At 40.4% G+C, this 27,602-nt stretch overlaps 1 long non-coding RNA gene across 1 annotated transcript in view; it reads left to right on the top strand.

Moving 5' to 3' along the window:
- The window catches only part of LOC140463024 (uncharacterized), a 53,630-nt gene extending 43,814 nt beyond the window's left edge, over positions 1-9,816 (top strand). Inside the window, exon 3 of the long non-coding RNA XR_011954577.1 lies at positions 9,081-9,816. This is a non-coding gene — a long non-coding RNA (uncharacterized lncRNA). The remainder of the gene's footprint in view (positions 1-9,080) is intronic.
- The last annotated feature ends 17,786 nt before the right edge of the window (positions 9,817-27,602 follow it).

The raw sequence follows: 27,602 nt of genomic DNA, 5'->3' as shown, positions 1-27,602 counted from the left end.
GGTAACCTGCCCAAAGACACACTGTTCATGCATGGACCTATGCAGTGTGTACCAACAATGAACAGTTCCAATTTACATTTCTTAGTAATTTCACATAATTAGGTGCAGAATCAGAGACCAAAAATGTGTGGCGAAACTTTTTTCCTTTACAACATAGTTGGTGTTGGATTTCCTTTCTATTTTCATCAGATAAACTATTATTAAGCTGTAATTTTACTAAAGAAGTTCGAACAAGCTCCACATCTTCATTGCTATCTATGTACCATTCATGCTCTAGATGAATGGAATATTACAGGTAAAAATTAGGCCCATATAAGAACTGCAGCTGCTCCTCAGCCCCCTGAATTTAGAGACAGTGTGGAGTTCAAGGTTTGACTAAAGGTTTGTCCTAATATCATTGTGTTGTCCCAGTTGAATTTGTGGCCCTTGTCATCTGCGTGTATGGCTACTATTGACAGCTGGTCATGGCATTTAATGGCTAGCTGGTGTTTGTGGATGTGGATTGCTAGTTGTCTGCCTGTTGTTCTATATAACGTTTTGTGCAGTGTTTGCATGGAATCTTGTAAATTACATTCATCTCGCACATGATGGGTATAGGGCTTTTTGTTCTGGTATGTTGTTGGCTTAGTGTGGCTGTTGCATTATGGGCTGTCATGAATCCAAGTGGCCGGAGAAGTCTGGCTGTTAGATCCGAGACATTTTTTTAAATAAAGTAGCATGGCTAGTGTGTTAGATTGTGGCATGTCCTTGTCGCATTGTTTGTCTGCTAGGCACCTGCAGATGAAGGTCCAGGGGACTGGGACAACACAACAATAATAGGACAAGCTAAACAGAGGACAGCCAGAAATTTCTAGAAGCTTGGCACTTATCCACGGGCTCCGTCAATAAACACATTGACCACTGCGATGAACAACCGGAAGCAGCAGGAATGAAACTAAATAAATTCCAGAAGACAAAGTACAGCAGCACTTCACGGGAGGTTCCAAAGCACTGAGGATGTCACCTAGAGAGGGGACAAAACATCTGCAAACCAACTTCCCAGCTGAGCAAACATACCTATGGCAACAGTGAGGAGTTTCAGAGCTTTGATCAATTCTTGAAATTCAGTGATATTTGTAAACTTTCTTTTGCAGAGTGTTGTTCAGATTTTTGTACACAGTCTTTATTTCACTCCTATTGCAATGGCAGACCCTCAGCCCTACAATTTATACTCCACAGAAGCAAATTACTGTAAATGCTGGAGATCTGAAACAGAAACTATGAGAGAAATCCTGACAACATTTGCGGAGAGAGAAACAGAGTTTGCATTTCAAGTCCAATATGACTCTTCTTTTATGCTTTGACCCCCCCATCCCCATTCAGAACATCTGGCAAAAGTTTGTAATTTCGATGTGTGAATTCCTCACATCGAGTGGAGGTGGAGGAGAATCTGGAAGAGGAATAGCTGACGAGAATGACATAGTATTACAGAGATGACATCTCACCAGGTACTACACATTCTTATTAGAAATATGGTTCCACTGAAACTTATTCAATGCTTATGATTGTCTAAGGCCTTCATGACACACTTCTGCGCATAAAGATATTCAGGCTTGCTTCACTGCCAGACTGACTGAGTTTATTGTAACGAAACTGAACTCTGCCCTCACATTTTTTCTTGGCACTAGATTCTTTGAAAGTGCCAGATATTATCTGTGTGCCATCACTGGAGTCTGCCATTCCTATCTTCTATCTTTCCTTGGGAAATATCCTCTTGTGAGGTGTTGTTATTTGCAAAGTCCTGTGGAGCAAACTCTGCTGGGGCTGCACAAATTTCTAGTTTAATGCGATTCAGATGAGGATGGGAAGTATCACAAGTGAACAAAATGCAAATTGAAGAAATAATCTCGATAACTTCCTCCATCTACTTCCACATATTCGACTGAAGAGAGGAGTTTTAAACAGAAGCTGTACCATTTTGACTTTATGATTTATTCTCAGGATATGGACTGTACTGGCTAATCTGGTATTTATTGATCATCCCAAGGTCATAGTAGAACAACTGCCTGTTAATCACTGCCACACTCTGCCCAGTCAATTGAAGGAGAAAAAAAATGGAGTTATTTGTATAAGAGAAACCAATCTGCTCGTAGTCATTCTATGCCACCAGTGAAGTGAAAAGTTCTATTTATGGTTCATAGAATCATAGAATCCCTATTGTGTGGAAATAGGCCACTTAGCCCATCGAGTGTACACCAATCCTCCAAAAACCATCACACCCAGACTCACAACCCATTCCCACCCTATCCCTGTAACCCTGCATGTCCCATGGAAAATCTATCTCGCCTTCACATTCCTGGACACTATGGGTAATTTAGCATGGCCAATCCACCTAACCTGCACATCCTTGGACTATGGGAGGAAACCGGAGCACCTGAAAGAAACCCATGCAGACAAGGAGAGGATGTGCAACCTTTGCAATAGGCCACACCTCTGTTATTGGGTAACAATTTCATCGACACACTAAGGACAGCATTTTCCCATTTGCTGTTGGTGAGTTTCGTGGCATCATTTCTGTCATAGGCCAAGGTGAATAGCCTTGAACAATCTTGAGCTTCTTTCTTTATTAATTATGCAAGTGGGATTTCGCTCAGGTCAATTTGTAAATTGCATAGCAAATATGATATATATGCTCATTATTGCTAGGAATTTTGACCTTCGAAGTCTGTAGTGTCATTTTTAAAGTTCAGTTGGACACCTTTTCAAATGCCGCGAGTCAATAACTACCCATTAGACAGAGGTGATCTCCTCTAAAGCCTCAACTCATATGCAGCTTGCTCCATATTTTCTGGAGTAAAAGTGTTCTAGTAGATAGGAAGATAAAGAGAAGGTAAATCCTTTACCATGCTAACCATTTCAAGACTCCCCACCACCAGATCCAGCCAGCCTTGCCAGAGATAGCTGTAGAGATCAAGCTGACACCACTGTGAAAAGATATATCCAGCAGCACAGAAAGAAGATCAAATGATATCCTGTGTTCCATGAGATTGTTTTCAGGTATCTCACACACCGAGGGCTAGTACTCACTCTAACTTTGCCAGTGCAAATGCATATGATGGATTACTACTCAACATTGCATGCATCAAGGCGAAAATGAGTACGACAGATGCTGGAGGTCAGAGTCAAGATTAGAGTAGTGCTGGAAAAGCACAACAGGTCAGGCAGCATTTGAGAAGTAGGAAAATCGATGTTTCGGGCAAAAACATTTCATTCAGATATCAAGTCCGCTCAAAGGCTGATATTCTTATATACTTTATCCACTATAGCTACTAACTCTTCCTGTCCTCTATGCTTCTTACTCACTGGGGACATCTCATTACTTCTGCTCATGGATTGTCACTAACTACTCTTGCACCTTCTGCATCATACTCAATCCTTGTGGCTTGTCTCAATGTAGAAAAAGATGTTTCACATTCAGGGGCAAGGAGGACATGTGGTTGGAGTACCCAGACATCAGGATTCCTGTGGTAAAAACAATAACTGCAGATGCTGGAGAACAAATTCTGGATTAGTGGTGCTGGAAGAGCACAGCAGTTCTTGATTTCACTGCTCGTTGGATGCTGCCTGAACTGCTGTGCTCTTCCAGCACCACTAATCCAGAATCAGGATTCTTATGACAACATGATGGTACAGCAGCCAGAAAGGACTAAGACTGCTTATGTGGTGATAGGGAGCCAAATTTGTAACCCCCATTGTGCTACACTCCTATTCACTTATCATCAGCACTAACTTACTCTTATTCTGCACAAACCTTTATTTATCATCTCCAAATAATTTGTCTCAGGAACCTCCAGAATGGAGAGGGCACACCCTGAGATCCCTATGACAGCTTCACCTCTGAACAGGAAGCCACTCGACCGTTAAGGATGCATTATCAAGGTGTCCACCTACATTCTCCACCAACTCAGAGACTTTCACCTTAGAGGGTACTCTCTTTAGGGCGCAGTCAGGTGTGCACAAGACCAACATGTCTCTGCAGCTGATCAAGGAAGGAACTCTCAGCTTGTCTCAAAGTCAGAGGACTACAGGTGGTTCTGGGCTAACGCGCGTTTCGGCAGCGCAATTTGGCTATAATGTCACTGAAGAATAAGGGAACAGTATTTTGAGAACACTTATTTCCCTTGGCAATAATGCGGTTCCAGCGGTGATCAGTTTATATGCTTCATTCTGAGCATGCATGATGTCAGCACAGGTCTTGGTGCTGTTCTGTGCATGTGCTGATGTCAGCTGTCAACAGAGCAGCTTTCTGTGAGAGGGACTGTATAGAGAGCAACTTTCTTCCATTTTTAAATGTATTGTGTTAAATTTACTTTTAATTAGTTAATAAATATGATTTCAATCTTCATTCAGGCTACGCTTTACTTTGTGTTAGATTTTTAAGTGATTTTTAAGCGATTGTTCGTTATATCTTTCACTATCTGCCCCTCACCCCACTTTTCCCATAGGTCCCATTATTTCAATTATGTGATTTTCTATTCAGCAAGGTTTCGCTGGAACGTATTTATGGCATTATCAGAGAACTCCCTGTACCAGGGGCTAGCTACCTTCCCAGCCCCAGGTAGATACCATGCTTGCTTTCTTAACTCAACCTCCAGAGATGGGCAGAGGACCATCAGGCAAGTGTGCCAGTGACAGTTGGTAGGCAGGAATAAAAGATGGAGGATTTCATTGCTGTTCTCATCACTGTGGTGGCAGTGCACCCAAGCTCATGGCTGTATCAATAAAGGTGGTGCCTACTTCTTGTGACCCATGGCTGCCAGATACAGCCTCAGTCCTGCTCTCCTTCGTATTAGCCATGAATGCTCAGCATCAATGGGAAGAGTAGAGGGGGGGGCAAGATCTGTCATAGTTATTCTAGATGCCCTATCCTCTCTGGGTGACATATGACATTATCCAAATCGGACATGGCACGTTTCTACGATTTTATTCACAAAGATCTCTGGCCTCATTCAACCGCCATTCCAGCTGAACTTGTCACAATGAAAGTGAGCTCTGCCTTGATTTTTTATGGTGCTAGATTATTTGAAGGTACTGTGGAAGATCTGACATTCCTCCTGAGTGTCTGACATTCTTGTGACATTCTGATGTCAGGAGGCACCTACTGGGAAAGCAAGCCACACACAAGAGCCATGGAAGTTTCTTCACAGGAAACTGTTCCTCCACCTACCCTGTGACCACAAGGCCCGCAGCAGGTTGCTGGGTGGGCCTGCACCTAGGCAGAAAACTTTCAGCAGGCATCTGGGCTTAAAGGCACCAGGGGATTTCTCTAGTCTTCCAAATTTACGGAACCAAGTGCAGAGCAGGCTCTCTCCAGCCCATCTGTGAATGGCATCTAGATGTAATAAGAGGACAAAGAAGAAGAGAACATAATGAGAATGCTTTGGCAGCATGGATGCTGCAAAATCGTAAAGAACCAAACATTTTTCTTGAAACCAAAAGAGAAAATGCTGGAAAATCCCAGTAGGTCTAGCAGCATCTGGAAGGAGAGAAAAGAGCTGACGTTTCGAGTCTAACTGACCCTTTGTCAAAGTTTGATATACTTTCACTTGCATTGTTACAATACCTGCTGTAGTGTGATTTTCATAATAATACCTGGTTAAGTCAGGCCCATGTGAGAGATGAGGAGCCTAAGGTACTGCATTTGTCAAGAATTGCTCAGCCTTTGCAAACAAATAGATAGCCTCATATTACCAGGGGTCACTGAACCTTAACTTTGAGGACGGCAGCTAAGGCATTTCACGTTAGTACAAACAACACAGAGATGAAAGACAATGATCATGAAATGTACCAGGGCCTCCTTTGCACACATTATTTGACACATGCAAACACCTTTTGCATGTGAGTAAGACAGAAGTGATGAATCCATCCATCTCAATGGGGAAATGCTGATATTATGACTAATGATTATGATGGAGGGAATATGCTGTTAATGAAGTCCCATCACTCCCGTCTCACCAATTGTTGAAATGTGTTGATTAAATCTCCAAAATGGCCAAATATTTTGTTTCTTTTTGCCTGCTATCCACAATAAAAGACACTTTCATTTATCTTCTTTAATGAACATAAAATAATCTGCTTACTGGAATACAAAATTCATTCTTAAAACAAGTGGTAAATACTGGGAAATAATCCAGTATTAGAACTGTATCCCCTAAATCCCAACATTCAAACTAACACAACAGTAGACTTTACAGGATGTTACAATAGAAAAAGGACCAAAGGAAAACAGCTCTTGTTGGCCAAGGGTCTGAAAACAAAGGTTAAAATATTATGAATTCCCATGATCTATTGGGTTTCTTGTTGACAAAGTTGAATTGCTGACAGTTGTAGATAGATGAAAAATCTTCAGATTAATTTCAAGCTTGTTCAAAATCCTTAGAAAGTGGTCACAGTTCAACTTTTCAGGGTTTATAAGGTAATCATAAATATGGATTTTTGAAAATTCTATCAAGTTTCCATTTCTACTGAGCAAAGAAGAGAGAGAGAGAGACAGATTTGCAGCTTCTGAAGATTCCTTCCTTAATGATCATCTAGCTCTGTTAAAACAGATATTACATTCCATTAGCACAAAGTGCCCCCAGTCTTTTCTAAAGTCAGATTTCCCAGCAATTAAGAATCACAAATGCTATTACTTTTTTCCCTAAAAACTTTATTTGTCTTTTTCTCCAAATTCATTTACTGTTCTGCAAATAACAGGTCAATCACAATACACATTAAATTGTTAACCTCATTTTTCAAGCAATAGCAAGGTGAGAACACTTTTCAATCCAGAAAGTATCTAAATCTTCTAGTTTTCATGTGATCCTTAAATATAAATATTTATTCCCTACCTATGTTTATGTTTTTCAAGGGAGCACAGTGCTATTCAATTCTGGGAGACATTCAGTGGACAGCTAACATATCCAATGTTTCTCATGGCACAGGGTCTGGATAGAAGAACTAGACAAATTATTGCCTCATTCAAGTTAAAGGCTCTTCAAGTCATAAGGATCTTCAAGTATATCCAGGCAATATTACAGTCATGACACGATCTGAAGAATTGAAAGAATATTAATGAGGAAGGGTCAAAAAGAGATTCCTGAGAATTCGTCTCAACCTGATGGCTTTCATGAGTTAAAAAGCACACAACACCAGGGTTATAGTCTAAAAGGTTTATTTAGAAGCAGTAGCTTTTGGAGCCCCGCAAAGAAGCAGTGCTCCAAAAGCTAGTGCTTCCAAAAAAACCCATTGGTATAACCTGGTGTTGTGTGATTTTTAACTTTGTCCACCCCAGTCCAACACTGGCACCTCCAATTCCTGGCTTTCATGACTGACTAGTTTCACATGACTCAGATGTCATAACCTCATGTATGGTTTTAGAGCTACATAATGTTAACCCCATGCAATATGTAGAACTGAGCAAAAATTCCCAATATTTAAAGGACTGGAAAAAACCATGGACTTCTTCCAATATCTAAAATACTGGACACAACCTTGGGGTTTTCAAAACTTTGAAAGAGTAAAGGGATAGCTGGACTGAATTCTGTGGAAAATACACAAACACAACTCACAGAATGAAGAGTGCTGTCTGGAACCATTGTTCAGCCTTGGGAATTCCAACTTATACCTCATCTCTTAAAGGACAATCAGCCAAAACCACCATACTCCAACCCAAGACAGCTATTATACCTTGGGCTACACAGCACAGGCAGTATGGGGCCAATTTAGATGCTGGGATATTCAAACTCAATCAAAATCCATTCACAGCCACTTTAACGATCGCCAAACCAATTAACTTCCGGAGGAAATACCAGAAACACAATGAAAAGCACAGATTTGGCATGTGTGAACAATCCAAGAGCTTTCTGAATGACAGCGACCGGACACAGTCCTATCCCGAACCAAGAGAACTGTCGATGACCAACCACACCAGCAGAAACAAAGGCCAACAGCCTTCAAACCAACAGACTCTAATGACACCATAAGTCCCCAGGTATATCCTGAGGTGAAAACCGGGCCCACAAAACCATCAGAAGTAAAGAAAACCAGGTACTCAATCAATAGTACCAATATACGGAGTTATCGCATCAGTGGACTCAACACAAACTGAAAAGTCTATGCAGTCTGAAAGCTTTACCCTGGCTCTGGGTTTGGCAAGCGGGAACAACCAGGTGCACTTCAAAATTGTGTTTTCTCAGTGGTGAGCTTTAGTTCCTGAGACCACAAAGTTCTGACCTGGCTGGCAGGGAGGGGAAGGCATGTGGTGGCGGTGCATTGGAACCCCAGAGTAGGAATTCTGATTAAAGACTCTGTAATTAAACTGTTGTTTTCTGTGAGTGTTGGTGGGATAGGTTCTAATGGTGTTAATCTAGTAAATAGTGTGACTTAAGGTGCTACAGTTCTCTATTATTAATTGTGTCAATTTCTTTATATATTGCATTTACCTATTTTTCTTGTATGATATTTGCCTTTGTACCTTAATTAAACGCAGGGATTCTTTTGCCCTGAAACACCTGTTTACTACCTCCTAATTTTGCATTCCCTAAATAGGTCCAGTGTCCAGAAGCAGGGATCTGGGAGGGATATGAGCCACTTAAAAATCAGAAAATTACTGATTGCAAACTGGAACCCTACAAATGTAAATACACTTTCTCATTGTTGCTTTATTCCTGAGTAGGGATGTGAGGCAAGTTATGCATATCTACAAAAATATTGGTTCACTTAAACGTATAATTCATATAATAACAAAGATAATGTAACATTTGATGCACAGCATAAAAGATGAAGAACAGCAAACCAACAAGTTCAACATGTCCTTTCCATTACACAGGGGGCTGCTTATCAAATTACCAACTTAAAAGTATGAACAATTAAACAAAATCAGAACCTATTTGAGTTATCCTGGAAGTGGATAGCAATAAGGTTGCCTCTGACCTCTCAATCTGTCTGAAATATTGCTCTGTCCTTCTCTTGTAGACTGAATATCTGGTTAATTTCATGGTCCTAACCCTGAGCTTCAAGTTCGAAGAATAACTCTCACTCATGGTTTTGTTTGCTTTCAGGATAGCAACCCCCACCCACCCCCATTATTGGCTCAAGTTGAGAAGGGCATGGATGCTGTGAACCTCCACTGGAGCCATTCAGGAGCCCTGTGTTCTGTTGCACTATGGTTCTGTTGGAAGCATCAACAATATTGTATCTTTATTCTACATCAATCTGTGGATTTCTTAAAGTTTCATATGCCATGTTTAAACGGTATCCCTTGTTGCCCAGCAACCATCTTTAAATCACCCAAAACTTTGCAAAGAGGCACAAACCTGTGATTATTCCACCATGTATGATTCATGGCAGGCTAGCTAGTGCAGAGCTCGAAATGTGGCTTTCATGATCATAAATTAAGAAATTGGCACCATTTCCTGGTTATCGCGATTTCATTTTTGAAGTGAAATAATGGCTTGGACTTTCTGATGGCCTGGCATTGATTATTCTGGTGTAAATGTGAGTTGAGCATGGGGACCGTGCAGAATCTCTAGTATGTCAAACTCCAAAGGAATTGCCCACAAAACTGAAGATTCTGCTGAGCTGATACCATGCAAACATTTTCTACCCCTGGCTATAAATCCCTAATACTGCACTTTGCTGATGGTCAAGGTGTAATATTGCAAGGCCTAACCAAGCATCCACAAAAGAGAAGGTTTATTAAATGTACTAACTATTGAAATCACGTTGTTTGAGAACCAAATGTTTAATATCACATTGTTTGCAAAATTTTACATTAAACAGAAACAATTTACATCACTTTGTGTGCTGAACAAATTGTTTTTTCCAGCCATCGCTACATGTGCCATTAATATTCTCCTCCTCTCCCCCTCACTGTGATGCACTGAGCTCCCCTATTGCACATATGGGGTGGAGGGGATCTGCTCCATAACAGAATTTTGGAGGTTTGGTCAGCTGACCCTGGAGATATTTGTGACTGGATGGACCAGATATACCAAAGGTCTATTTGCCAGAGACAAGAATCCTTGCAGGAAGCGATGTATGAGGAAGTGTGGTTCAGGTAACTGTGAGAGTCAGAGGACTTGTAATGGATATTTTTGGACAGCCTATCCTAGGGGATTGTTATTCAACTGTGACATTCACAGTACTCTAACATGTGAACCCAAGCTGGTACATATGAGATTGTTCAGATCCACTAGCATACAATTGTAGAGTTGAAGCTGGCTTTTTAACCCCTGTCCTTGTATGCTGTTCAAAGGAAAAGCACAATATGTCTGCAGTTTGGGGCACAATATGCAGGGTGTGGCTTGCTGTTGAGCAGGAAGTCATAAGCCCCTTGTTATCTTTGCACTCATAAGCGATCAAAGACCAGTGCATTTTGATTTGCCTCTTCACCCTTTGAAAGGCTGTTTTTTAATATTCCTTTAGCAGCTGTAGATGTGACATTCCTATTTCTCTCTCAGCATCTACTCAAGTTAGGTCTGCTTCTACCTTTGGCTGTATCAGCCCTTTTCAAAGAATCACATTTTGGAATTACTGTACAAGCTAAAAATATCCTCAGCTCTTCAGAGTTCTGACCTGTCATTATGACAAAAATAGTAGGCCTTTTTCTAAATTATTAGAAAATATGGTACATACTGATACTGCTAATGAAGTTTTGAATTTTTGTTCATAGACTAATTTTCATCTAATCAAGTGGGAAAAAATAGTAATGAGTAGGGGCAAGGTATCCTGAGGGATCAGTGGTATTGCAGAAGTCTTTATAACCCTTAGATTACACAGTCATTGGATTAAGCAGAGGTCGAGAAACTATGAATTTTTAAAAAATTAAAATAAGCAGGAAAATTCAAAATAACCCTTGCTAAAGCCTGTGATGAAGATAAAGTAAAACAGAACTTATTTGACATTTAAAGCCTGAAAAACTAGAGCAATAATACTAGCAGTTGAGTATAGAACACATTCACACAAAATTCCTGTCTGGTGTTCGAACATAGTGAACATAATGAATCTCCTGCCAGAGCATACTTGTTCCTTTTTAACTACTGTTTTGTTGTTTTTGATTCTATGATTCTCATTCCCTTTTTCTCTCTGATTCTCTTTTGCGTTTTGTTTTCCTTGTTTTCCCTTTTTACCTACACATCAGAAGAGGAGGCAGCAAGATGATATTTTGAGGCCCGGCATTAGGGACCCCTCAGCTTCAGTGTTGGGTAAGATTCTAGAGAGAATTATTCAGGGTAGAAGTTACACGGGAAAAAATAGCTTGAGTAGATAGGGTCAGCATGGATTTCTAAAGGGAAAATTAAGTTTAACACTTGCTGGAGTGTTTTTAAACAGGTAACAGAAAAGCTCAAAGAGGATAATGTTGTGGACTTTCAGAAGGCATTTGATACAATGTTACATAACAGACGTGATCAAATTTATGTCCATGGAATGAAAGGGTCAATGACAACATGGATACAAAATTGACTGAATGATAGGAAACAGAGAGTAATGGTCAATGGGCATCTTTATTCCAGAGGGAGGCTTTTAGTGCAGTTCCCGAGAGATTGTTATTTGCACCCTGCTTTTCTTGATATTATTAAGAATAATTGAGAGCTCAATGTGCAGGAACAATTTCAAAGTTTGCAGATGACACAAAGCTTAGAAGAATTGTAAACTATGAAGAGGACAGTGCAGAACTCCAGAAGGACATCAACAAGTTGGTGAACTGCATAACGGATAGGTGGCAGATGAGTTTCAATTAAGAGAAATCTGAGATAAAAAGAACATTGAAAGTTAGTATGAAATAGGAGTACAATTCTAAGGAGGTGCTGATCAGATGGACATGAGTGTATATGTGCACAGATCATTGAAAGTGGCATGACAAATAGACTCAGCAGTCAGTGAAGCTTACAGTATCTTCTGCTTTATTATTGGGGGCATAGAGTAAAAGAGTAAGGTGTTGAACTTGTATCAGACACTTGTTGGATTTCAGCTGGAGCACTGTATACAGTTCACATTATTGAGAGAATATGAACACATTGGAGAGAGTGCAGAAGCAGTTTACAAGATTGGTTCAATGGATGAGGAACTTCAGTTATCAAGCTAGATTGAAGGTGTTGGCACTGTTCTACTTGGAGAGAAGAAGGCGAAGAAGAAGGCTAAATTGCTCATAGTGTTCAAGGATGTGTAGGTTAGGGCATTAGGCAAATATAGGGTAGGGAATGGGTCTGGGTGGGCTACTTTTCAGCGGGTCAGTATGGACTTTTTGGACTGAAGGGCCTGTTTCCACACCATAGTGATTCTAACTGCAAGAGATTTAACAGAGGTTTTAAAAACCAGGAGTGGGCTGGATAGTGTAGATACAGAAAAACTATTCCCACTTATAAAAGGATCAATAGCAAGATTTAAAGTGATTTCAACACATATAGGCCCCTAGAATCTCCTCTTAGAACAAATCAGAGGTACCTGCACCCCACGTCCTCCCCCAACTCTGCCAGTGAACCTCAAGCCTGTGGAAGTTTAAGCTGAGAAGGGTGAGCCTGTGTCTGGCCAGGGCACTCTCAACATATCTGGCCTCTAGCCGCAGTGTCCCTGTGGTGTTAACTATCAAAAACTCCAAGGCCGACAGGTTCCAGTATAGGACAGGATTCCTCCACTCAGCTGCAGACCCCGGAACCACACCTTGATGAAATGTGAGGGAAATGGAAAAGAAAACCTTCTGACAGAAACACCTCATAAATTGCACATTTATAAAGATATTTTTATTGGATGGTAGAATAGTATCCCTCAGTGTGGAAGCAAATTATTTGGTCCATCGAGTTCACACAGACCTTCTGAAGAACATTCCATCCAAACCTACTTTATAACCCTGCATTTCCCATGGCTTATCCACTTAAGCTGCAAACCCTGGACACATGGGCAATTCTTAGCATGGTCAACCCACTCAACCTGAAGATCTTTGGAATAGTCATAGCTCAAACAGGATTATTGTCATACACGAGATGAGGAATGAGCTTTTCTGGAGAAGACACATGGACCAGCTGGTCGCCGCACCTGACCAACAGGGAGATGTCCCTCAGAAAATTGAGCCGGTCCAGATGGGACCAATGGTGTCGACTGAGTCATGTGTTTCTGAGCCAGGATTGGCCATACCCAAGGAGGAGACGACAGCAATGCCACAAGGCAACAACAGCTAATCACAGAGGTGTATATCTGCAGAACAACAGGAGCCTCCAGAAGCCAAGACACTGCACCAGGAAAAGTTTCTGAGACAAGGAGACAGTTTTCTAGGAATCACCATCCTTCTGAGAGACTGACCAAGCCATTGTAAACAGTAGCACAGTCTTCTTCTGCCGTGTTAATTTTGTATATATTCCCAATGATGTATAAATGTTAGCTGCAGTGCTTATATAATAGTAATAATTATATATATGGAAGTAAAGGGGAAGGGTTGTTATACAGGTTGTTGAGTGTGTATTGGCCCCTTAAGTGAGTGAGTCATGTGACCCAGAAGAAGTAGTTAGAGGTGCAATCGAGGACTGACTGTAGAGCTGAATTGATGCACAATAAAGTATTCCCTGTTCAGGTTTACCCTCCATCTACCTTGTGTTCTATTTCTGGTTCTAATAAACTGCAAACAGAATAGATGGGTTCACAGAACTATCTGCCCTACCCTGGGACCAGTCTATGTATGCCATGAGTAGTGGTTCTTTTTTGATGTTCAATAATAACTGATATTTCTTTCCAGTCAGGATTCCCGAGTTATCACACTAGATAAATACATGAGGGTGAAAGGGATACAGCAATGTGAAGATGAAGTTAGATGGATTTTAGTTTGAAGGACTCAAATGCAGTTTAAACATTGATCTGTTGAATTGAATGATATATTTCTATGCTATATGCAGTACTTTCAAATAATTCATTGAACGATGGAGAAAACCACTAAAATAATTATCATCAAAAGTAAATATGAATATTCCTGCACACAACAAAAACAAAAAAGATGAAATATATGAGATATTATTGTTTGACCAAATCCCATTTTGCTTTTTTAAAAAGAATGGTACATCAATAAACATCACCATTCATTTAAAATTTACCACAGTTCTTTCATAGGTTATTTATGCACCAGTTTACTATTATTCTAAATAAACCAATCTGGTGAAATGAATATGATCAGTGGTATTGTAACAGTGTCCTCATTACCAATTTAAGCAGAAGCCAGTATTATCCTGAATTAACACGCTCGAAGAATAGGAACCAGGTGTATAGCTAAAGTATTACTGCATCAATTACAGAGCCCATAACGGGTCATTTTCATAGCACAATTATTAGCTACAATTTAAAGAAAATAAAATACATTCATTAGTCATTAAATACTTTATTATGAAAGCTCTGCAGTAATCTTGCTTTTGAGTGCAAACTAAATCCATTGAGTTTTCTTTATTTGAACAATTGACCCACAATTCATTTTTATGGCTTTGTGATTTTACTACAGTTGTTATACATGACTACACTTAAGTGTAAGGTATGCTGCACTTAGGTCTGTTGTTGTATTTTTATTTGTGAGGTTTGGACAAATAAAGAATAGCAAATAGGGTCCAAGGAACAAAATTACAATGTGATCATGGGCTTTAATGGAATGACTACAATCCACAAATTATAACATTTGGTGATATCTACTCAAAATATAAGTCATTCTTAAAGCAAGCAATCAATCTATATAATTAAAAGTTTTGTTTGCACTATACATATTCCTCAGGCTAAAGTCTTGTCAGACAATATCAGATAGGTACTGTAGGACATGGAAAAATATAAAGGACATAAAGTTTATTGATTGAAGCAATTGTCTCTTTCATAATAAAGAATAAATCAGAAAGAACCCTGGTTAAATGAAACTTTCAGAATGGTTGATTCTTAACGAAGGCAACATTAGCAACAATAAAGAAATCACAATTTTAGAAGTATTACCTATGGCCTTGAAATTCTAATGTTCATCCCACTTCACTGCCATTGCCTCAAACTGCAGAACAGAAGTGTCAAAATGCTTTGTCACGAATGGCCAAGTTAGTTCCCTGCTCACTCCAACGTACATCCTAATAAAGTAAGTTCTTACCTCTTACAAAGTTTGGTCAGGCACAAGTACTTTCTGTGGTTCCATTGCATCAGCTCCATTGGATTCACAAGTTGAATCGCATTTTCCAATATCTGCATACCTGATTCCATTGTCCAGTGAATGATGCAATGCATACAAACTGAATACCTTAGTATGGATTTTATGAATCACTACCCTACAGGTAACTGTGAAATATAGGAGCTTTAATCAAAGCAATGCATCTATAGCGCTTATAACATTCCATAACTATTGTACTGGTAGCCATTTGAGGAACTGTCTGATGTTGCTCAGACTTTGACATAACATTTTCATTATTTTCTGGGCAAATCCAACAGATAAGATGCTAAGGCCTTTGTAGTTCAATACAAATCTTATTTTTGTGAATTCAAAAGGAGCAGTATTATTCCTTCAAATCCTTCCTTCCTCTGAATTCCCAAACTCTCTATTCTCCCCTTTTAATGACTTGTATCAACCACTCAGTCTCAAGTATTGGTTCAACTTGCTAAGCTGCACTTGAATGAACATTTGAGGCAAGCAACTCCAGGGTTTAAATAATTCCAATGAGTCTCTTTCACCCTCAGCTTCTGAAACTGAGTGACATGGTACCTGTATGATCCCGCAATTGTGAAATGACAATTTCTAAGTAAAACAATGAAAACTAAGTGTAGAAAGTACTCTTGCCGTCATCATATTATAACTCATGATCATTCTGACTCCTAACAGCTCTCCCTCCTGATCATCCTCTTGCAACTAACTTTATGGTCACTATGGGCATTATGGCGGTCAAATCTAGGAGTCCTCTTTATTGATGAGTTGCCAGCAAGCTCCTATTATGCTTCTAAATGAGCCTATCTCCATAATAGCGAGCCGGAGTCCATTATCACTTTCATCCTGGACCTATTATTTCAGGTCCTGGGATAAGGAGATCTTGTGGTACAGAGGTTTTGTCCCTGCTTCTGAGCCAGGAGACCTGGGTTCAAGCCTCACTTGTTCCAGAAATGTGTAAAGCATCTCTGAACAGGTTGATTAGATTTATTTCAGATACAAAAAAGGTTCCCTGCAGCCTTTGTGTGCATGTTCGTAGCTGAAGTCCCATTTCTGACCTGAGCATTCAAAAACTTGAGATTTTCATGACTGTAATTAATGAGAGTACAGAAACCAGTTTCTATAAAATAATGCATTCAGTTTTAGTCTTAGGTCGACCTTACTGAGAGATGCCATGAATATCACAGTCATGGTGATATTCCTGATACAGGAATAGCAGCGGAGATGCTGTGGCACAATAACTAATTGGATAAATGTTCTGCACCCATTTTTTGTCAAGATTCATTCCAAGCAGCTCCGTGATGTGGGACTGCCATGCTCTACGGTTGATTCCCTGGATACACACTGAGACAGCCATTAACTCAGTGAAAGCTCTTTGGTCTTCCTTAAACGTGTTGGTATTCCAGAACAAGGAGTTGACTTTGACTCAGTATTGCAGACTGGCACATTCCAAGATCCAGGGTTACATGATGGGGGTTTGTTCAGTTATCGAAGCCACCTAGTGCCTCAAATATATGTAAATATTAGTATTATATGTATAAGAGAGGTCTTTCGTAATTTAGATAGTGTCAAAGAACAATGTTTTGTTTGTTTACTTGATATGCTACTGCACAGAATCGAATTGCATCTGGGACAATGTATATATACAAAAAGAGCTTTTATGAATAGCATACATTTTTAAAATGTAAGGAAGTTCTACACTCCTCCCTGAGGAGATTCAAAACCGATAATTCATTGGATAACTCAGCCAGCTGTGTGTCCACTTGCTTTTGCTAATTCTATTTATACAGCAGGAATAATTTGCTGCCTGGGGAACTCTTTCCGCAACAACTTCAAAACATGGTGAAGATATTATATTCATGCAAAATTGTTCGAGCTTCTACGTTAATTATCTTTCTTCTAGAAATAAGACCTGCGTTAGCCTAAGTTATAGGATCTGTTCAAAAAAGCAGAGAATGCTGCAGTTTGTCAACTAAAATAACTAAGTTAAAAATAACAACAGCAGGTCATAGTCCAACAGGTTTATTTGGAAGCAGAAGCTTTCAGAGCACTGCTCCTTCATCAGGTAGTTGTGGAGTATAAGATCGTAAAACACATAATTTATAACAAAAGTTTACAGTGTGATATAACAGAAATTATATATTGAAAAAGTCCTGGATTGTTTGTTAAGTCTCTCATCTTTTAGAATTACCATTTTGGTTTCAGTTCTTTCATATGTAAATCCAAGAACCTTTTTTTAAGTTACGTTCTCAAGTGAACTTTAACAATATGTGTCATGTCGGCCCAGATGATGCATTGAAGGTGTGAAGTGCCCTCTGTGAGGCTGTCTGTGCCCCAGTTGTCAGACTGATTCCAATCTAAAAAAGGGATTTACAGAATCTGACATGGATTCATGCAGCCTTTGAGCAAACTAAAATGTAATTCTGCAAGTAGAAATTCACCTCACAAACGTGTGTGTGTATGCGCAGGGATGGGGGGGGGTATGAGTGTCTGTGAGAGAGTGTGTGTATGTGAATGTGTGTAAAGAGGTTTGGGCTGTGAGAGGGTGCTTGTGTCAGTGTGAGTGTGGGACTGTATGTGTGAGATGTGTGAGTGTATGAGAGAGCTTTTGTATAAGAGTGTGTGTGTGTGTATGTAGTGCAGTGAGGTCACCTGTAATGTGCCGTGAACCCAAGGACCCGGCTGAGGCCAATCCCATTGTTCACTCAAACTTTGTGTTCTTCTTCAGCAAATCGGTTAACAGTGCCACTACGCTGCTGAAGATTGGAACAAACTTCCGATAAAATCCGCTGAGTCCTACGAATCGAGTTTGGTCATGGAAATTCCTCGATGGCCTTCGTCTTTGTGTTCCCTGGTATCAACATTCCATGACCAAAGTTATGTCCCAAGGACGTCATCTCTGCTTTTGCGAATTCAGTTTTATTTAAGTTTATCACCAGTTTTGTTTCTCATAGTCGTTCAAAGAACTCTGCCAACTGTACCGTGTGATCTTTCCATGACTTACTAAAGACCACTACATCATTCAAATAGGCTGCACAGTTTGTTAACCCAGCCACAATTCTGTTTGTGAGTCTTTGGAATGAGGCGGGTGCATTCTTCATTCCAAAGGGCATCACTTAAATCTGATATAGCCCATTTGGAGTTACAAATGCAGAAATTTCTTTCACCGTCTCTGATAAAGGTACCTACCAGTAACCATGCATTAAGTCCAACGTGGTGATATAACTGGCTTATCCAACTGTCTTGATACAGTTCTCCAATCTAGGAATTGGATACGAGTCCTTCTGATAATCCACACAGAATCGTTAAGTCCCGTCCAGTTTGGGAACTAAGACGATCGGCAAATTCCACTTGCTCTGGCTTGGGACGATGATGTTCTCATCAAACATGGCCTCCACCTTCATCTGGACCTGTCTGGCTTTGAAAAGATTAAGCTGATCGGGGTTGTTTAATCAGAACGGTATTCCCTACGTCTATTTCATGTACAATAGCATTAGTTCTCCCCATTGAATCTTACATATGTCCTTATACTGCAGTAACAAATCTTTCAGCTGTGTTCTATGCTCCTGAGACAGATAACTTATAAACCTATCCCAGTTCTCAAGGACTTCTTCATTTATTTAATCTATTTTGAGGTACACCAAAATCCATATCATCTGGATTCGATTTCTCATCCTGCAGGGCAGTAACTAGCACCATGAAGGGCTTTTGCCCGAAACGTCGATTTCGAAGCTACTTGGATGCTGCCTTAACTGCTGTGCTTTTCCAGCACCACTAATCCAGAATCTGGTTTCCAGCATCTGCAGTCATTGTTTTTACCTAGCAACTAACACCTGTTTCTCCAGTTCTTTCTCTCTGATATAATATGGTTTCAACATGTTCACATGACATACTCGATGCTTTTTTTTCTATCTGGCATCTCTACGAAGTAGTTCACCTGACTCAACTTTTTCTCAATTTGATAGGGACCACTAAACTTGATTTTGAAGCGATCTCTTATAATTGGTAACAGTACTAACACATTATCCACTTGGGAAAATGTCTAAGTCTCAGACCTTGTATCTGCCACCTGCTTTATTCTATACTGTGCCCTGTTTAGATGCTGTTAGCTAACTTACCAACTCTATTTAATCTCTTCCTCACCTCCAATACATAATCTAAGTATGAGATCTCTGACTTTGGTCCTGTCAATTTTTCTTTAATTAATTTCAAAGGTCCTCTCACTTAATGACTGAATATTACCTCGAAGGGAGTGAACTGAGTAGATTCATTTGGGGTATCTCTAATGGCAAACAATTCAATTGGGATACCTTTATCCCAAGCATTCAGGTAATCCTGACAGTATGCTCTCAACATGGTCTTCACGATCTGACGCCATCTTTCTAAAGCTCCCTGGGATTCAGGATGATATGCACTGGATTTAAAGTGCTGTATACCTAAGCTATCTGTAACCTCCTTAAACAGCCTAGCAGTAAAATTTGACCCTTGGTCCGACTGAATCTCTGTGGTAGCCCATACCATGTGAAGAAAGCTACTAACTCCTCTACTAACTTTTTTTGTGTGATACTCCATAATGGAATTGCCTCTGGAAATCTGGTAGACACATCCATAATGGCTAACAAGTGGTGGCTCCCAATTTTAGTTCTCTGGAGGGGACCTGCACAATGAATTATAACCAGCATGGAAGGCTCTTCAAATGCGGGAATTGGCAACAAAGGTGCTGGTTTTATTACCGCCTGTGGCTTACCTACCATTTGGCATGTATGACACATACAGCAAAAGTTAACCACATCCTTATGCTTTCCAGGCCAATAAAAATGTTTTTGTACCTTAGCCTGAGTCTTTTGAACCCCTAGGGGTTCTCCTACAAGTCGTTCATGGGCTGTATGCTACCGACAACACAATCTGGTGCACTTCAGCCCATTTCTGCACTGACCTGCCGTGGTCTCCATTTCCAGCTTAGGATTCTATCTTTCAGATAATAACCCTCTGGAATATTGTCTGCCTCCTGTTCAGAGTACGCATCCACATATATATCTTTTATCATCTTGTCTTGCTGTTACAAATCTCTTAGGAGTAAATACTTCTGTCTGACCCTCTGTCTGTGCAGGTTTTTCCTGCACCATTACATCAAACAGGGTGTCCACTAACTGAATCTCAACTCCTTCATTTTCTCTTTTCTTTTTGCTTTATTCTGTGACTTATGATAGTGGGATCTAGTTACCACACAGTCTGGGAAAATACCAGGATATTGCTGTTTTAACTCCTCAGTATCTTGGTCTTCCTTGGGCTTCTCCACAACAAGGGATGTCACTCCCACAACAAGGGTTATCACTCCCACCTTGGATCCTGCCAAATCATTCCCAAGAAACCTTGAAACTGACACTCTGTCAATCACTCCCACAGTAACATCCCCAGTCTTCAGTTAGCACTCCAACCTGATCTTACATAGGGGAACGCTAAATTTCTGTCCATCTAGTCCATAAATTACCACACTCTCGGGTAACAGATTAGAAAGAGTGCAAATTCACTTATCTTTGACTATCAGCGACTGGTTAGATCATGTATCTCTCAAAATTATAACTCCTTGTCCTTCTCCCCCTGTTCTTTCTGAGTAAACTTTACCCACAGAGGAGAATTCTTTATAGAGATCAGGTACTAACTCCATACCCAGCCCCTGCCTAGACTGTGCACCCTCCTGCAGCTCCTTGGCTCTTCTTGGAGTCTCCTTTACTATCTTCACTAATGCCACTGGCTTAGCTTCTTTTACCACATCTTTTCCCACAGTGCCTTTCTTTAATGACAAGCACTGTGACTTTACATGTCCCACTTTACCACAGTGGAAATACCTGAGGCCTTTCACCTCCTTTCCACCCTCTTGGACTTCTTTTTTTATCCTGTGGTAAATTTTACCAGTGCTCTGTACTCTCGGTTCAGTAGTGTAGGATTCAACCTTCTCCCAACTTCTACCCATCACAGGATGAAATTCTGGCTAGAAGCTTGTCTTATGAACCAACACGTACTCATCTGCTAATTCTGCTGCCCTTCTCACTTCCTGAACTTTCTGTTCCTCCACATGAATTCTTGCCATCTCTGGAAGTGAGTTTTTAAACTCCTCCAACAGAATAATCTCTCTTAGAGCCTCAAATGTCTTATCTACTTTCAAAGCACATACCCATCAATCAAAATGACTATGTTTAATTCTTTCAAACTCAACATAAGTCTGACCTGGTTCCTTCTTTGTGTTTCTGAAGTGTTATCTATATGCTTCTGGTACCAATTCATAGGCACTTAAAATAGCCTGGTTAACCTCTTCATAATTTCTTGACACCTCAATTGATAGTACAGCAAATACCTCAATAGTTCCACCTACCAGTTTAGTTTGAACTAGCATTTCCCATTAATCCTTGGACCATCTGCCTAGCCAATTTTTAAAATTAAGTAAAGAAGGCTTTTCAACATCTTTCTCATCAAAATGTGGCAGAGTTTTGTCATATTTATATATATCACTACCTTCCCTTTTAATCTCCATCCTGTTAACTTGACTTTGCTGACTAAGTCACAACTTCTCAAGTTCAAATTTTCTCTTTTTGTCCCTCCCTTTCTTCTCTCTCTGCTTGGCTAAGAACCTTCTCTCTCTCTCTCTCTTCTCTCTCTCTTTTTCTTTCCCTCTGTTTATCTTCTGACTCCATTTTTCTCAATTGTAATTTGTTTTTCTCCGTCTGCTGCACTTGTCTGTTTCTCTGATACACCTGAGTGTTTGAGTAACTCCCTTACTCCTTGATTAAACTCAAATCTAACTTATTTGCTAATTCTAAAAGTGTGGCATTTTTCTTTCCTTCTTGTCAAATTTGAGAATCATCTTCAGATCCCAGAACCTCTTTAGCAATTCTAAGAGCCATTTCTCTCACTTTTAATTTACTCAACCATACGTCACCAAACATAAAGAAGTTGCCTCACCTATGGTTTATTTAAAGATCTAGATAACTAACTGCAAGTGTTTAAATCTGTTGGGAATTTTTCGTACTCCCAAGTCTATTCAAATCTGTCTAGAACAGTTCAAATCCTAGACAAGCCCCAAAAATGTTACGATACAGCGTAAACCCTCCTGCTTAATTTAAACCAGCAACACAGAAAAGATTTATCCAGTGCAGTAATCTGTGAAAATTCGAGATGCCAAGCACAATTTAAAGTAAAAATTAACAACTTTATTTCTGAAAATATAACAGAGAATAAATGGCTAGCATCTATTTACAACTCCTCTCTAACCTATCTTTTACCATCCTTTCTATAATCATAGTCGGATAAAGCTCCCAAGTAAGATTTACAAAACAAAACTACTTATCTCAAAACCAGGCAGCTTTCAATTTTCTCTGTATTCCTGTCTTCTTTTCTTCTTTTTGGGCGTTCTGCTTCACAGGTTACTGATCGATAAAGGTACCTTTAAGAGAGTTATTTTTCTGGACAGTGTGCAGATGTGATTGGTGTGGCAGTTCTCCTCCCAACTGTTCAATTTTCCCTGGTCTCATACCCCAAAAGCATCGGATTACGTCATTGGCTTTTAAGATTGTCAATATACTAAATACAAACTGCATTGGAACATGGTATTTTTCAGTGTATAATTTAAACTGATTGGCCTAATTTGAATCTATTTTGTTGTTTCCAGGCAACCACCTATCCTAGCTACCCCAGTAGCTGGAGCACATGTTACATTGCATATTTTTTTTTCAGAAACTTGGTGCTGTCAGTTAGTTTCTGCTACCTTTTAACTCTCTTAAAGGTACAGTACACCCACATCTTCATAACAACAGACACACACACTCCTACAGACACACACACTTCTACAGACCCATACACTCACAGAAACCCTCTCTCATACACAAGCTCTCTCTAATACGCTCATATACACTCCCACACCCACACCCACACACATCCTCTCATAGACTTATACCCCTTTACACTCACGCTCACACACATACACAGGCACACACTCTCTCACAGACACTCATACGCGCCCCCCCCCTCACGCACACACCTACATGCGTACACACACACATAAGTTTGTAGGGTGAATTTGTACTTGCAGAATTACATTTTACTTTGCTCAAAAACTGTATGAATCCATGTAAGATTCTGTAAATTCCTTTTTTCAAAATAGAATCAGTCTAAACATTGGGGCGCAGACAGTCTCACGCAGGGTACCTCATACCTTAAATGCATTATCTGGGCCGACATGGCATCTATTGTTAAAAGTTCACTTGCGAATGTAATTTTAAAAAATGTTCTTGGATTTACATATGAAAGAACTGAAACCAATGTGGTCATTTGCAAATATGAGAGAATTAACAAACAGTCCATGTATTTTCAATCTATAATGACATGATTAGATTCCCTACAGTGTGGAAACAGGACGTACGATCCAACAAGTCTACACCGACCCTCCGAAGAGTAACCCACCCAGACACATTTCCCTCCAACTAATACACCTAAACACTCTGGGCAATTTAGCATGGCCAATTCACCTAACCTGCACATCTTTGGACTGTGGAAGGACATCCACGCAGACGCGGGGAGAATGTGCAAACTCCACAAAGGCAGTCACCTGAAACTGGAATGAAACCTGGGTCCCTGGTGCTGTGAGGCATCAGTGCTAACTACTTAATCACCGTGCTGTCTAGAAATCTATTTAGTTACACCATGCTACAAATTCTGTGTCTTACGATCTTATGTTCCATAACCACCTGATGAAGGAGCAGCGCTCCAAAAGCTAGTGCTTCCAAATAAACCTGTTGGACTATAACCTGGGGTGTTGTGTGATTTTTAACGTTGTACACTCCAGTCCAACATTGGCATCTCCAAATCAGAAAAAAAAACTAAAAGAGCATAAGACATGCCATATTATTAATCGTGAGTTCATCAGCAATACAAGAAATTTATTGCTTATGCAGTTTATTTCACACACAAGGTCACACTGTGATTGATAGGTGCTTGAGATGGACTGTAGATGGACTCACTCTTCTGTGAGTTGAATGTTTGTTTCTCCTTATCCTGAGATAAAGGACAAATATCACCTTATGTAACAATTCCTGATGTGAGCACTCTCCTGATGTCCATTTCAGCCTTCTCCTGCTGGCCCTGAAACAATTTTCGAATGACATGTTGAAACTGAGACCCTTTTGCCCTTTCATGTGAATGTAACAGATTCTGAATGTAACAGCTGCTGGTTTTCTGAATAAGAGTAGGTCAGTTCTCCCTGGTGTGTGAGCCAACATTTCTTTATCATATCTTTAGCATATGTGTAACAGATTATCTGGTCACTTTCACATTGTTTCTAGTGGAATCTTGTTGGGCCTTGCTCACTGCTACTTTCAACGTTCCCCCAAATAACCTAACTGACTGCAAAGCACTGTGGGATTTCCTGAAGTCATGAAAGACATATTATCTAAATGCATGGTTAGTTTTTGCCCCTGACTTTTGTGGCTTTATATCCTTCCAGAATTCCACACTGTAAGTAATCTAATCTGATCTAATCAGTTGACTCCTACAATTCCTCTCTCAGACCTTGCTATTTCCTCCAATCTTTTACTAGCTCCATCCATCTGTTTCATTACTTGTAGCCACCATCCCTGACCTATTCCCAATAACCTCTGTTGCCAAAGTCCCTCACAGCTCATCTTGTTTTTATGCTTTCCAGTTTTCCCTTATTTTAATACTTCTAAGGATTTTAAGGAAAATAAATGTCATCTCTAAATCATTTCAGTTCTGAGATGCTTAGGTATCACAGAAAATCACCGAGTGAAGCATTGGGAATATAACAGTAACAAAGAGAGAAGAGGAGTGGCTTGAGGGAAGTGTTGAGTTATTGGGAAGTAGCTGTTAACAGAAAAGAGAATGAAGTGGAAGTGAAGATGAAAGAAGTGAGATAGTTCAAAATGTGGAGATACTATGTCGGTACATTAGTGGCAATGGGAAGGGTATGAGAAAGTAATACGTCTAGGGGGTTACCACAAAAAAAAGTTACAAAGGAGTCTTCCAGGTAATAACGAGAAGAATCACCAGAAGGAGGGAAAATAGAAAAAAAACACAGTTCACTGATAAACTCGAGAAGGTATGTATAGGGAAGTAATTAGATTTTCTAAAATAATTTTTCAAATTCCCACAAATAGATTCCAAGTGTAGTTGAAATATGTTGCTGGAAAAGCACAGCTGATCAGGCAGCATCCGAGGAACAGGAGAGTCGATATTTCGAGCATAAGCCCTTCATTAGGAATGAGGCCTGTGTGCCAAGGGGGCTGAGAGATAAATGGGAGTGGGGGTGGGGCTGGGGCAAGGTAGCTGAGAATGCGATAGGTCGATGCAGGTGGGGGTGAAGGTGGTACATCGGAGAGGAGGGTGGAGCAGATAGGCGGGAAGGAAAATGGATAGGTCGGGCAGGTCAAAAGGGTGTTGCGAATTTGGAAGGTTGGTTGAGGGGAGGGGAAATGAGGAAACTGGTAAAATCTACATTTATCGCGTGTGGTTGGAGAGTCCCAAGGCAGAAGATGTTGCACCTATCAAATTGGGCTGAACAATTCTTCAAGCGCCATAGCACATTAAGCCTAATAAGGGACTTAATGCCTGTTTTAGAAACCCTCTTCTAAATTGATGCTGGGAATGATAGACATGAGTATGTTCCACTCTGAATTATTCAATATCCACCACCAAGATGTATGTAAGTGGACTGGACAAAATGTAGGTAAATAGTTCACAGCAACCACAGAATAGTTAATCTCGACATGATCTGATATTCATATTTCAAAGGTAAGGTGTACAAATTAAATGAGTTCATATCAAATAAATAAATCAACACTTGAACAAATAAATTGCACAAGTTAACAGCTTCAGCTTATCAACAATTCAATGGAGAATCCTTGTAACAACAAAAGTCGAAAAGTGTGGCACTGGAAAGGTACAGCAGGTCAGGCAGCGTCCGAGGAGCAGGAGAGTTGATGTTTTGGGCATAATCCCATCATCAAGAATGTGGTGAGGTGGGAGGGGACTGGGAGATAAATAGGAGGGTGGGGCGTGTGGGGCTGTGGGAAAGGTAGCTGGGAAGGCAATAGGTAGATGCAGGGGTGGGTGATGGTGATAAGTTGGAGGGAGGGTTGGAGCGGATAGGTGGGAAGGAAGATGGACAGGTAGGACGGTCAAAGAGGATGGTGCCACATTGGAGGGTTGCTTCTGGGATGATTTAGAGAGGGGAGAGATGAGGAAACTGGTGAAGTCGACATTGAAGCCATGTGCCTGGAGGATCCCAAGGCAGAAGATGAAGCGCTCTTACTCCAGACGTTGGGTGGGTTGGATTTGGTGGTGGATGAGGCCCAGGACTTGTATGTCCTTGGTGGAGTGGGAAGCGGAGTTGAAGTGGTTGGCCACAGGGTGGTGGGGTCGTTTTTGTGCGTGTGTCCCAGAGAAGTTCCCTGAAATGTTCTGCGAGTTGGCATCCTGTCTCTATCACCTACAATCAGACCCCACTACCAGAGATATATTTACCTCTCCACCCCAAACAGCGTTCCGCAGAGACTATTCCCTCTGGAAAGCCCTCGTTAGATGCATGTCCCTTGTCAACCTACCCTCCACCACTGGCACCTTCCCTTGCTTATTTAACCTGTGCCTACACCTCCCCACCCACCTATATCCAAGACCCCACTGATTCTTCCACATCCGGCAGAGATTTACCTGCACATCAAAATACCTCATGTACTGTGTCCATTGCTCTCGATGTGGTCTCCTCTACTTTGGGGAGAGAGGACACCAACTCATAGAACATGTCAGGTTCCTCTCATTGTTAGTCAGAAAATGTGACCTCAATAAATGTTGTAGTTAAAAAGGGAAAGGTTCCAAAGGGATGAGTTTAAGTACATGTAAAAACATATTAATAGAGTATAGAACAGACCCTTTGGCCACCATGTCTGCAGTGCCCATGATGCCATTTTAAACTATTCCCACCTGCCTACACATGACCCATACTTCAATATTCCGTGGCAGTTCATGTGTCTGTCTTAAGCATTGTGATTATATCTGCTTCGACAATCTTCCCTGGTTAGCATGTTGCAGGCCCGTATCACCTTCTGTGCAAAATCCTTGCCTCACATATTTGCTTTGAACTTTACCCCCTCTCAACCTAAACTTATCTCTCCTAGTATTTAAGATTTTCACTCGAGGAAAAAGATTCCAACCATCTACCCTATCCATACCTCTCATAATTTTATATACTTCTACCAGGTCACCTCTCACCTCTCACCTCTCACTGATACTGTAGTGAAAACAGTCCAAGTTTGTCCAAACTCTCCTCATTGCTAATACACTCCAATCCTGACAACATCCTGGTAAATATCTTTTGTACCATCTCCAAAGCCTTCCTATAGTGGGGCAACTTGAACTACACACAATATTCAAAATG

Source organism: Chiloscyllium punctatum, chromosome 3 (genome assembly GCF_047496795.1).
Source record: "Chiloscyllium punctatum isolate Juve2018m chromosome 3, sChiPun1.3, whole genome shotgun sequence".
NCBI classification, from domain to species: Eukaryota; Metazoa; Chordata; class Chondrichthyes; order Orectolobiformes; family Hemiscylliidae; genus Chiloscyllium; species Chiloscyllium punctatum.
The sequence above is the reverse complement of the archived record's forward strand: the minus strand, read 5'-3'. Positions and strand labels throughout refer to the sequence as shown.